Source organism: Gorilla gorilla, chromosome 8 (genome assembly GCF_029281585.2).
Source record: "Gorilla gorilla gorilla isolate KB3781 chromosome 8, NHGRI_mGorGor1-v2.1_pri, whole genome shotgun sequence".
Lineage (NCBI taxonomy): Eukaryota > Metazoa > Chordata > Mammalia > Primates > Hominidae > Gorilla > Gorilla gorilla.
In genome coordinates, this window is record NC_073232.2 from 23616513 (window position 1) to 23629062 (window position 12550).

Consider the following 12550-nt stretch of genomic DNA (forward strand, 5'->3'; position numbering starts at 1 on the left):
TCTAATGAAATAATTAATTCAAACAACAGTCATCGATGAATGCTAACGGCATTGGGAGAAAGATCGATGAGGAAATGAAAGGGTCAAGCTGCCACCCACCACAGGACCCCAACGCTCAGTTTTAGAATCACTACACGTGAGACAGTCAGACCTTTTCCTAAGCTGAGGCAACGTTAAGCCAGATGATACCAACAAATTAATCCTGCCAAAAACACTGCACATGAATCTGATCAAGCTTTCATGATAACTTCCAGTTTATAGAAATACAGGGACTAGTGGGATGAGTTTAAAAGAAACCCAGCACCCAAATCCAGAATGTGGAACATTCTACCGAACAAGTGACCTGATTCCTTCAACAAGTCAATAGCATGGGGGGAAGGGGTGGGGGTAAAAGAACTGTTCTATATGTATACAGCTTTAAAAGGCATAACCATCAAATGCATTGGACAGACTTTGTTCAAATCCTGGTCCTTAAGAAAAGCCATTTCTAAGTGAATAAGGGATGAAATCAATGCTGGGGAGGTGGGAAGTTCAGCAGATCCCTGGGCTTCCCTGATCCCTTGCCATCTGATTTCCCAAACTGCATGCCCAGCCATCCCCGAGTTGAAAGGTCAGGGCCCAGCACAGAAACTAGGCTATGAATGGCTGGGCCACACCCAGCTCAGGACCAAGAAACCCTCAGGTAAGATGATTCAGCTTTGGCAAAGGAAGAGGCAGTTCCTGGGGCTATTAGTGAGGAAATGTACAGGTTCCTTTGCTGGAAATTTTTGCCAGCAGGTTCGTAGCAACTCTGAGGCTTCATGGGAAAGCCACTCACATAAAAAAGCATAAAATCACAGGTCTGTCCAGAGTCAATTTATCACGTGAATCAAAACAAGGCACCTCTGAAGTGAAAGGGGAGAAAAAGAGACAACACCTAAGACGTGGCTTAGATTTTGCATCCTTAACAGTGTCTAATCCTGCATTTCTACCCAGGGGTTTTGTGGTTTGGCTTTGTTTTTTGTGTATCTTTTTAAAAATATATAATTGAGGCATAACTTGCATAAAGTGCATGCATTACATGTACAGCCCAATTTTTACTCCCTGCAATTTCAATTTTACTTGGATCAGTTTTGCAAGATAATATCTCCTCTCTTCAAGGCATGTGCCAGTCAGAAGCGATTCTGGAATGGAAAAAGAAACAGGTTGGGGCCTGCTTCTAACTCCTGTGCCCTGCACACTGGTAGCCTGGGCAGCTGACATGCACCGTCCAGCCAGGACACAGATTAAAGCTGAACAGAGTCCCTTGGCAATGGAAGATAACAGCTTCTTCACTGCACCATTCCAGTACCTACCTCTGCCCCCAAATCCTACTTTCCCCCAGGCTTCCAGCTCAAGTCGTGAGGATTTCTAACTGGCCACTGCACTGCCTGGAATTGCCCAACAAATATGGAACAATGGTTGACCTCTTTCACTCATTTCAAAGGCCCACCATTCTGCGGGTTAATCTTCTTTTAAAAAATGGCAGACTTCCCTGGGGTCCTAACCATATAAAGAGATCAACAAAGATTTGAAAGAAGTCTTTTTAAACTAAAATTTAATATTATTAATTCTTAATTTTTATTCTTAAAACTAGCTATTCTAACATAAAAAGCTTTTTTGTTTGCTACTTTGAACTAGTAAACTAAAATTATAATTAAAAATCCTTAAAAGAGAAAAACATACTAAACGTGAAAAATAAGTTTAACGACACCATAATTCCATTTGAGAAAGTTTAGGAAGATGTGACACCAGTAAAAACTGTTCTACCAGAAACCAGGGGTAGAACCCAGTGTAACACTAATTCTTATTCCAGAAAGTTTGCTGCTGGCCGGGCGCAGTGGCACTTTGGGAGGCCGAGGTGGGTGGATCACTTGAGGCCAGGAATTCGAGACCAGCCTGGCCAATATGGTGAAACCCCATGTCTAATAAAAATAAAAATTAACAAATAAACAAAAATTAGCCAGGCACGGTGGCAGGCACCTGTAATCCCAGCTACTCAGGAGGCTGAGGCAGGAGAATCGCCTGAACCTGGGAAGTGGGGGTTGCAGTGAGCTGAGATCACACCACTGTACTCCAAACAGGGGACAAGAGTGAGAATCTGTCTCAAAAAAAAAAAAAAAAAAAAATTTATTGCTTATCATGGCTAAAATTATGTAACCAGCTCTTACCAAGCTACTTGAGTGTGTAAGGTGTTTAAAATCTTTTCCAAAATTACAGAATTCTTGGGATATACAAAGAACTCCTCTGCAATACAAAACTATGAAATCTTCCAATATAGACTATATGTGGCAGGAAAAAATACCGTTTAGATATAGAACTGTTCGAGAGTAAAATGTATTATACATAATACAAGTGGATAAACATCTTGAAAAATGCATGATGCCTAATTAAATTCCATTCATTAATAGGGTAACAGCCTTGGGGCACTCTGTACAAAAATGGCATTTCTGGTAAACACAACATTTAAAACAACTCAAACACACAGGCTCTGCCTGATGACATAATTATGTGTTTTTAATTTGGTGCCATTCTGACACTATGCCTAAGAATACTTCACAAATGGATCACTTTAAGACACTATCATCTCCATATGGTAACGCCAAAATAAAAATTCAGTACAAATATTCCCCTTAAAACTACAATTTTCAGCCAGGCACGGTGGGGCTCACACCCGTACTTTGGGAGGCCAACGCAAAAGGATTGCTTGAGGCCAGGAGTTCAAGACCAACCGGGCAACAGAGCAAGACTTCATCTCTACAAAATATAAAATTTAAAAATTAGAGTTGTGAAGCGCTCTGCAGTCCTAGCTACCCAGGAAGCTGAGGTGGGAAGATCCCTTGAGCCCAGGAGTTCAAGGCTGCAGTGAGCTATGGTGGCACTGCTGCACTCCAGCCTCCATGACAGAGCAAGACCCTGCTAAAAAAACAAAAAAACTGGCAAATGCATTCTCCAACTGGAATCCCAATCTCTTTGTGAGGCTACGAAGACACAAGCCTCGAACACGTGGTGAAGGGCGTGTGAAGAAGCAGTAAAGACACAGCTCCATGAGAAGGCCCAAGTCTGATCCCAGCTCTTAAAACCCCGAGCAAGCTTTTAACCTCCCTTGTTGAAAAACACTGATCATGGCACCTCTCATGGAACTGCATTGGTTGGTGCCTCTAAAACTGATTTCTAGAAATCACAGAAAATAATGGCTGTAACTGTGCCTGGCATATAACAAATGCTCGGGAAATGCTGGCCACTGTTATTTTTATTCTCATCTTAAGGCACATCTCAGTGGACGTTTTTCTCATCAGCACAGGGTACCTCTTATGATAGATGACAAACTCTAAGAAGGTTCCTTAAAAGCAGATGTCTTAGGCAACAATGGATAGACTTCAGAAACACTAAGCTACATGAACAAAACCAGACACAAGAGAGAGGCCACACTGTGATTCTACCTGTACAAAGGCAAAACGCTACAGACAAGAGAAAAGATCACTGATTAACTAAGACTGGGGGTGGGAGGGGGAACTGACTGCAAAGTCTAAAAACTGGACTGGGGGGAGGCTGCCCACCCTTATAAAGTTACTAAAAATTACAGAACTGTGTACATATAATGGGTGAATTGTATGGAATATAAATTATACCGCAATAAAGCTATGCTAAAAACAAAACAGATGTATCTCCCAAGCGTTTCTGCAGGTACTTTCGTATCAATCTCGCAATGAGAGTAAATGCAGATATGTACAGAGTCCAGCAAAAATGACTGAAAACGCAAGGCTTGGGCACAGATCAGACTTGGATCCTAAATCTGGCTCAGCTTCTTCCTAGGGCAACCTTTTTTTTTTTTTTTTTGAGAGGGAGTCTTGCTCTGTCACCCAGGCTGGAGTACAGTGGTTCGAGCTCAGCTCACTGCAACCTCCACCTCCTGAGTTCGAGCGATTCTCCTGCATCAGCCTCCCAAGTAGCTGGGACCACAGGCGTGCGCCACCACACCTGGCTAATTTTTGTAATTTTAGTAGAGACAGGTTTCACCTTGTTGGCCAGGTCCTAGGGCAAACTTTTTACTTCTCTCCCCCTTGGTCTCCACATCTGTGAAATGGGAATAAAACAACACTAAGTCCAGAGGCTGATGTGAACATCATAAAGCTCATCCTCCACCAGTCTCCCCATGTCAATCAATGGCACCATCTTTCACCCAAAGGCTGAGGCCAAAAGAGCAGGTGTCACCCACAATGCCTTTCTCTCTTGTATCAAATCCAATCCATCTCACCAGCGGCACCCTGGCTGGTCTCCCTGCTTCTATTCCTGGCCCTCTGCAGTCCCCGCGGCCCTCCACAACCACAGGGACACACTTACAAAATACAAGGTCCATCTCCTGCACGCCCTGCTCAGAACTCTCCTGTGGCTTCCTCATGAGCCACGTCCTCACCGTGGCCTGCCAGACCTCCTTGGACCCCACTGCACAGCTCTCTTCCTGCCCTGGCCGCTGGCTCCTCCCACACAGGCCCTCTGGCCATTCCTTCCATAGCAAGCTCCTGCCAGCCACTGGGCTATTTGCATTTGTTTCTGCCAGGCTCATCCCCTTGCCTCACTCAGATCTCAAATTCTCCTCCTCGGAGGAGCCTCATCCTAATAAAAACACAACCTGCTCTCCCACCAGACTCCAGCCCCCTGAACTTAGTTTTCTTTACAGCATTGACCATGGGAATCACCTTCTGTATCTATTTACCTTCTGTCATGCACTAGCATATAAACTCCATGCAGGCAGGGAGTCTGTCTGTCCCAGCCACCATGCTAGCCCGTGATCCCACTGATCCCCAGAGCCTGGAACGATGACTGGCATATGGCAGCATTCATTAAACAGTTGCTGAATGAATGAAGAAATGTCATAAAGAACTTGACACCATGCCTGGCCACATATAAGATGATTAAAAACCGTTCATTGATGATAATAATAATATTACCAGTATTATTACTGCATTTCACAGGTAAGAATATGCGAGCCCCAAGAGGGCAACTGACTCACTCAGGTCAAACTCTACGTCTGATGTCTATGACTTCTATGACACCTCCCATTCCATGGGCACAGAATAACAGAATTCACCCACCGCAGCAGGAACCTGAAAGATGATGTAGCTGATTCTCTTGCACACCCCACGCCCTGCCTCCTCTCACCTTCTAAGAGTCACCTACCCTAAGGGGTGGCCCACATGCTGTTCCAATTCCAGGGCATTACCTAGAAGGACAAGCAGGCATAAAGAATGCAGGCTTCTATCTCACCCTAAGACAACTCTAAGAAGTAGGTGAGTGTGACTATTTCCATTTTACAGAAGACGACGCTGGGAAACAGAAATAATGACATGCTCAAAAGTCATATACTCATTCATGGCAAGCTTAGGCTTAAGAGTCTGAAAATCTTTCAAGTCTAGGCCTCTCTCTTTCCAATACACTACTTTACCCTGCACATCCACTAAAAAAAGAAAAAATGAAAAAGAACCCTGACCAGTTTAACGTGTTTCAAATAGAATCAAGTTACAAGGGAAAGAATATTATGAAGCCCCCTCTACATACGCATATGCACAAATGGCATTCTCAACTTCCTCCAGGACATGGGAATTTTGATACATCTACATTAAACACTCACAAACCACCTGTGATTATTTATACTGCAGGATTTCATGAGACTGTACAATTTTTGTAAACTCATTAGCATTCACCAGATACCTTAAAACTTGGATAAAGCGTGAGTTTTAACTTTCACAAAGTATGCTCTGTCTCATATATTAATAATGGCACAGAAAAGCTTATACCACAGCATGACAGCCCTCTTTCCTATACACTTTACTATGACACTTTAGGAACAATGCCAAAACTCTTGTCCAAGAATGGAATAAAACAGGCTATTTCTAATATGAAAACCCAGTTATCTTTAAAACTCTCCTGAAGGCATGAAGAGATACTGAGGAGCAGGTGGGAACAAGGGACAAAGCTCCCATCCTCCCTCCCAAGTGTCCCTGTTTCCACATCTTGACATCACTGCCGGCTGCATTACTAACACTCTGAGTTGAGGCCAGGCACGGTGGCTCACACCTGTAATCCCAGCACTTTGGGAGAGGATTGGCAGGCGGATCATTTGAGGTCAGGAGTTCAAGACCAGCCTGGCCAATATGGTGAAACCCCATTTCTACTAAAAATACAAAAGTGAGCCAGGCGTGGTGGCACATGCCTGTAATCCCAGCTACTCAGGAGGCTGAGGCAGGAGAATCGCTTGAACCCAGGAGGTGGAGGTTGCAGTGAGCCAAGATGGCGCCACTGCACTCCAGCCTGGGCGACAGAATGAGACTCCGTCTCAAAAAAATAAAATAATAAAAAAAAAACTCCGAGTTGAAATGTCTGTTTAAGTCCTTGGCCCATTTTTGAGTTGGGTTCTTCATTTTTTTACTGTTGATTTGTGGAAATCCCTTAAACTTCTCAGATATTAACCCCTTATTGGATATGTAGTTTGCCAACATTTTTCCCCATTCCACAGGTTGCCTTTTCACTCCGTTGACTGTTTCCTTTGCTGTGCAGAAGCTTTTTAGTTCGATGCAATCTGGTTTAGTTTTGGGTTTGTTGACTGTGCTTTTAGTGTGGCAGCCGCGTAATTACTGCCAAGACCAGTGTCCTGAACGTCTTCCCCTATGTTTTCTTCCAGGAGTTTTGTGGAACCAGCTTAACCATCAAGGGCAGATGAATGGGTAAAGACATGTAGTAATATACATACAGTGGAATACCAGGCAGCCTTAGAAAAGAAGCAGTTCCGCCACAAGCACCAGCATGCATGAACCTGGAGGACCAAGTGAAAGAAGCCAGGCACAGAAGGACAAATACCATGTGACTCTTAGATGAAGCATCTAAGTAGCTAAATTCATAGACTTGAAGAGTGGAATGGTGGCTGTCAGGGACTGCAGTGGAGGAAAATGGGGAGTTACCAATCAATGGGCACAAGGTTTCAGTTCAGCAAGACGAATAAGCTCTAGAGAGCTGCCCTACAACACTGCACCTGCAGTCAACAACAAAACACCATACGCTTAAAAAACTGTTAAGAGGGTAGATCTCATGTTAAGTGCTCTTATCACAGTAACATTTTGCAGAGAACACTTTTTGAAAGGCTGTGGGCACTGGCATAACAGCATAAACACCCCTCATTTGCCAAATCTCAGGGACCACATGTCCCCACCATGCATGGGAGGTGCATATAACCCAGGCGGCCTCACAGATGAGAATACTAGAGCTCAGGGGGTTACGGGACTTGCTGGAGGTCAAAGAGCTGGGGCCTGGATCCTCACCCTGACAGGCCAGGCTCACAGCTCCACACCTTTCCCCTACAGCACCTTGCTCCGTTCAGCAACTCCACTCCTCTGGCCCAGGCTGTGGCCAGGCAGGGCTGTCACCTGGAGATGTTCCAGCATAATTCAAGTCAGCACTGACAACAGAAAGGAGAGAGAGAATGAGGAGGCAAAACCCTCTAACCTCATGCACCTAAACCTGCCATGGTCGGAAGAGCCAGTCTGCAACCTGCATTTTTTCTACCTTGTTTCTACGGGAGACTTGACAACACATACATAACCTGAGGGTTGCTGGGGCTCAGCGTCCCCCCACTTCGAGACTTCTAAGTCTCCCGACTGCTAAGGACTTAAGCAGCCCCACCAGGAAGAGGCCTGCTGAGCAGCCCAGAGGGTCCCCTGCCCTCTCACAGCCTCCAAGGGGGTGCCCTTCTTACACCCCAGTCTCTCTGCCACAGCAGAAACCCCAAGACTTTGCTGTGTGGAGGAAACATTACTGTCACCAACCCATGTGACTTACACACGCCCCCAACACCACTACAGACCACAGGGCCTGTTTTAGGACTATTAACATGTGCTTAACTCACATCCTTGGTAGGCTAGGCCTGGGGGCTCACGTCTATAATCCCAGCACTTTGGGAGGCCAAGGCAGGAGGATCACTTGAGCCCAGGAGTTCAAGATCAGCCGAGGCAACATAGTGAGACCCCATCTCTACAGTTTTTTAAAAAAAGATATGCTTAACTCACATCTTTGGTAAAACATCTTTGATCAGGGAATATAAAAGAATGTAGAATCTGCGGCTGAATAATGATTTCTATTTCCACAGAACATACACACTCAACACAACTCACTCCTTGTGGGGAAGCCCTTCTTCTTTCTCAGTGCCAGCGTGTACCCTGCTGTGGGATCACTGCTATTCCTTGTTCTACAAAAAAAAAAAAAAAAAAACTCTTTTCCATCACATACATCTCATGAATCTCAGAACTCAATTTTACTCTTTAAATATTTTTAAAGCTGAAAGATTTATTTTCACTTAAAAACAAAAAGTCAGTCCCAAAGTCAAGAGTTCACCTGGTGTCAAAGCAACATTACCTCCTTTTTCTGCATCTCTCTCCCCGTTTTCCTTCCTACAGCTCATCTGAGTCCGAATAATGTTCTTAAATAAGTCTTCTCACTCTTTCCCCACAAATTCCTCTTATCTTTTCATTTGCAACAAAACCTCTGGTGGGCACAGCTGTAGTTGGGTGCCCTTTGCATGATACAAGTCCTCACTCCTGGAATCCAGGCCAGCTCAGGACACCACGTCCTACCACAACCGGCTTCCCAGGGCTACTGGCCATGAGGTTTACCTTCAGCAAGGACACTGGGACAGAACCATACAGTTTCCCGATCCACCTTCAATCCCAAGCGACAAAGTGTCCGAACCCCACAGTCAAATTCCAGACAGACCTGAACAGTCCACCTCATCTGTTCAGCTAAGCCCCTACCAGCAGGCTCTGAACTGATGGGCGCTGGGCAAATCCCCATGCAGCTCCATGGCCTGCCGCACCCACCCACCCTGACATTTCCACCATCAGAAACCCAACCCCCACCTTCACTGGCATTGACATCATTCTTTCTGAGATACCTTAATTCACCAAGCAGTGCTTTCCCTTCCCAGCTCTTAACTGTAATTAAACAATTTTTGTGTAATTTTGTATAATTCTTTTTTATGTATATGTATATGTATTTTTTTAGCAACAGGCTCTCACTCTGTCGCCCAGACTGGAGTGCACTGGCGTGATCACAGCTCACTGCAGCCTCGAACTCCTGGGCTCAAGTGATCCTCCTGCTTCAGCCTCCAGGGTAGCTGGGACTACAGGCATGCACCACCACTCCCAGCTAATTTTTAAAAATGTGTTGTAGAGATGGGGGTCACTATGTTGCCCAGCCTGGTCTCAAACTCTTGGTCACAAGCATTCCACCTGCCTCAGCCTCCTGAGTAGTTTCAACCACAGGAGAGCGCTGCCACACCCAGCTAATTTTTTGTAGAGATGAGGGTCACTATGTTGCCCAGGCTGGTCTCATACTCCTGGCCTCAAGCAGTCCTCCTGCTTCAGCCTCCCAAAGCACTGGCATTACAGGCACAAGCCACTGTACCCAGCCCAGTTCTTTAAATATCCTCCTCACCTGCCTTATAGTCTTGTTAACAGCAGTAAACCCAGTGCCTGGCACATGACGGGCACTGAATGTCTGGTGAATGGAGAGTAAATGACAAGCAAAGCCTCCCCCATCAACCTTAAAATAGCCCCTTGTCCATGCACCATAACTAAATGGCAATCTAATCCAGCTTGCCAAATAATCTTTATTTCTTTCACTGATGGGGTACCGGAATTAGGGATATGAGATGGGTAAGACTGTCCATTCCTCTTCAGCACGTTTCCTAAGTACTTAGGGCGAGGGAAACTTCAGATGGATCAGGCCCAGCCCTTCTTGAACTAGAAAGGAAAAGGGGAGAAAAATGGTTTGTTTCAAGAAGGAAAAGCAAAAATAGGCCATGATTAGACAAGGGAACTATACAAGGAAATGCAGCAAGGTCTCATGAGGTCATCCCAAGGCCACACTCGACCCCATGATGTACACAGAGGACATCCCACTCCACAGCAGCTTTCCCACCCCCGAGTGTGCCCCACAGCACACTAGCACCCATAGCCACCTTCTCTAGGCTGAAAGAAGAGCAACAACTCCCCCATATAGCCGGGGACTTCTACAAATGCCCAAAATCTAGATCTCACTTACCCAAACTCCCAACTCATTTCCTTAAAACACTTGCACACAGAATTCTGGAGGGAAGGGGCAGACGGTAAGTTAGGAATAACATTAAGCCATATTCCTCATCTTTCCTCTTTCCATCAGGAGAGCAGTCTTCTACCCCTCCACCGTTCCCAAAGAAAATCAGTAAAACTCTTTTCCACCTTACTTGTGACATTTTAAACAATTAACAGTCAAAGGAAAGATTCAATGAATGAATGAATGACGGCGTCCATCCTCCCACATCAGGAAAAAGATTTCACATGTCAATTTCTCAGAAGCGCAAATCAAGTCCATTTTTAACCATCCAAGGAAGGGGATCTCCAGTCCCCTGGGGTAGGAGATTGTGACATTTCCTATTGGAGCATCGTTTGACTTTTGCAGACAGAAACGCATCACGACTCCTGAAGGAATGCCAATCATCAGAGCAGACTGCATGCATGACTCATTCACTCACAGGCTACTACTGCACCGCAACGCTCCCCTGAGCGTGTGTGCAGGTTAAAGCGCCCCGAGTGTCAGGAACTGCAACAAAAATGCACCTGAGTGGACATAGCCACAACTTCCTTCTTGTAGATTCTCCTAACTTCAAAATGTATTGCATCATCCTAATGATCAACCTACTTCTAAACGGTTGTCTCAAAGACCTCTATTTTGCATATTAGAGAATTCAAAAGTCCAAAAATGTTACAAGAGGAAAATAAAAGTATGTTAATGACAAAAGCGTCCAGTGGCCAAATCTGTGGCTAAATAACGATTTTATTTTAAAAGAACATACACACTCAACACAACTCACGACTCTCAGGAAAACCCTTATTTTACTTTCTCAGTGCAAGGTCTTTAAGAAGTCAGCATGCACCCGGTTGTACAATCACTGCTATTCCTTGTTCCACAAACAAGAATTCCTTTCCATCACATATTTCTTACGAATCTCAGAACACAATGTTACCTTTAAAATATTTTTAAAGCTTAAAGATTTCATTTAAAGACAAAAGTCAATCCCAAATGACTCCTGAATTCAAAAATATAGTCCATGAAACTTTTTTGTCAGCCCATTCTTCCAAATAAAGTGGAAATTTACATTGTTTTTCCTGTTTCTTTCTTCTCCCTTCTGTACAGGTGGTTATTTGCAAACCTATAAGAAAATATATTTCAAATCAACTTGTCCGTATTAATCTTGGATGTAAGTGGCATACCAATATTGTAGAATTATCATGATTAAATATATTTTAGGCTGATGTGGCTGGTCAGTAATGCTCTCATTTACCACCCCACCCTCTTTCGCTCCCACACACACACACACACACACACACACACACAAACACACTATGGCTGCCAAGTCATAAATTAAGCAAAGATGCCTTCATCCTTAGGGTGTGTTTGGGTGGTGAGCATATGAGTGCTTTTTTTCTATATATTTTCAATTTTTTAATTAATATATAAAATTTTCTCATGAAAAGTTTTAAACCGGAAACCAGCAGCGCTAAAACTTCTCTGGACAGGTAGCCCAGACACTATTTCAACTTAAAGCCACTTGGATAGATAGAATTTCCAAAGTGATGTTAGGAAAACGTGGCTGGAGGAGAAAACCGATGTACTTGATAGCAAGAAATCACAAGTTTAAGAATGTGAAGTCGAACAGCCCTTATTCCGTTTTTCTTTGACCCCTCAAAATCGCACCCATCCTATCAAGTAACTTTGCTCCGCTGTCATTGCCTAAAATCTTTGGGAGGGAGGAAGGAAGCAGGCTTGGTACCTTGCAGCAGAGAATGAAATCTACAGTTCACCCTCTCAACCTAATTCCTCTTGCAGATTTCACAAGTGGTGGACACCATCCCCTACACAACACTAACACTTGGCCATACCCATCAGTGCCACCTCCAAGGGACCTAAAGATGCCTGGGGGAAATTACGGAACCCAAATTGAATTAGGACTCCTTGTGTGTGTTACACCACCCCATATGCCGGGTTCACTGGAACAGTGGAGAAAGAGAAGAGGCAAAAGAGGAAAAGTTACTTGCAGACTGGAGTCAGTGTTACGGCCACCTTCGGCGCAGGGCAAACCTCCCCGGCCCCGGCTTTGTCTGCCGGGCGGGGGCTGGCGTCGGGGCGCGACCCGGTCCACGCCGGGCGCCGCGGGGCGAGGTGCGCCGAGGGGCGAGGTGCGCCGAGGGCGGGCATACGGCGCACACGGCCAGGCAGTGCACACCGCGCCGGGTAGGGCTCCCCCGCGGCAGCGCCGAGGAGGCAACAATGAGCTGGGCGGCCGCTGGGCCCCTTCCCCGCAGCGGCCCCCGCCTCCGCGGCGCCCCCCGCCCGGCCCCGCCGCGTGCCCGCCCTGAGCCCCGGCACCTCCCGGGCGCCGCGCGGGGTGACCCGTGGTCCCCGTACGCCCGCTGCCCTCCCGCGCACGGGGACCCCCCCACCC

At 45.6% G+C, this 12550-nt stretch overlaps 1 protein-coding gene across 6 annotated transcripts in view; it reads right to left on the reverse strand.

Annotated features, from left to right (window-relative positions):
* FAM107B (family with sequence similarity 107 member B) overlaps window positions 1-12550 on the reverse strand; it is a 254614-nt gene that overhangs the window by 73342 nt on the left and 168722 nt on the right. Inside the window, exons 2-3 of one of the 6 annotated variants that reach the window (XM_063709899.1) lie at window positions 8184-8257; window positions 7380-7471 (exon numbers count right to left, since the gene is read on the reverse strand). The exons of 3 other annotated variants lie outside the window; for them this stretch is intronic. The gene's annotated coding sequence lies outside the window, so the exon portion shown is untranslated. Of the gene's footprint in view, window positions 1-7334; window positions 7354-7379; window positions 7472-8183; window positions 8258-12550 lie in introns of those variants that run through there. 2 more of the 6 variants (XM_055353763.2, XM_055353768.2) reach the window with 2 other exon arrangements.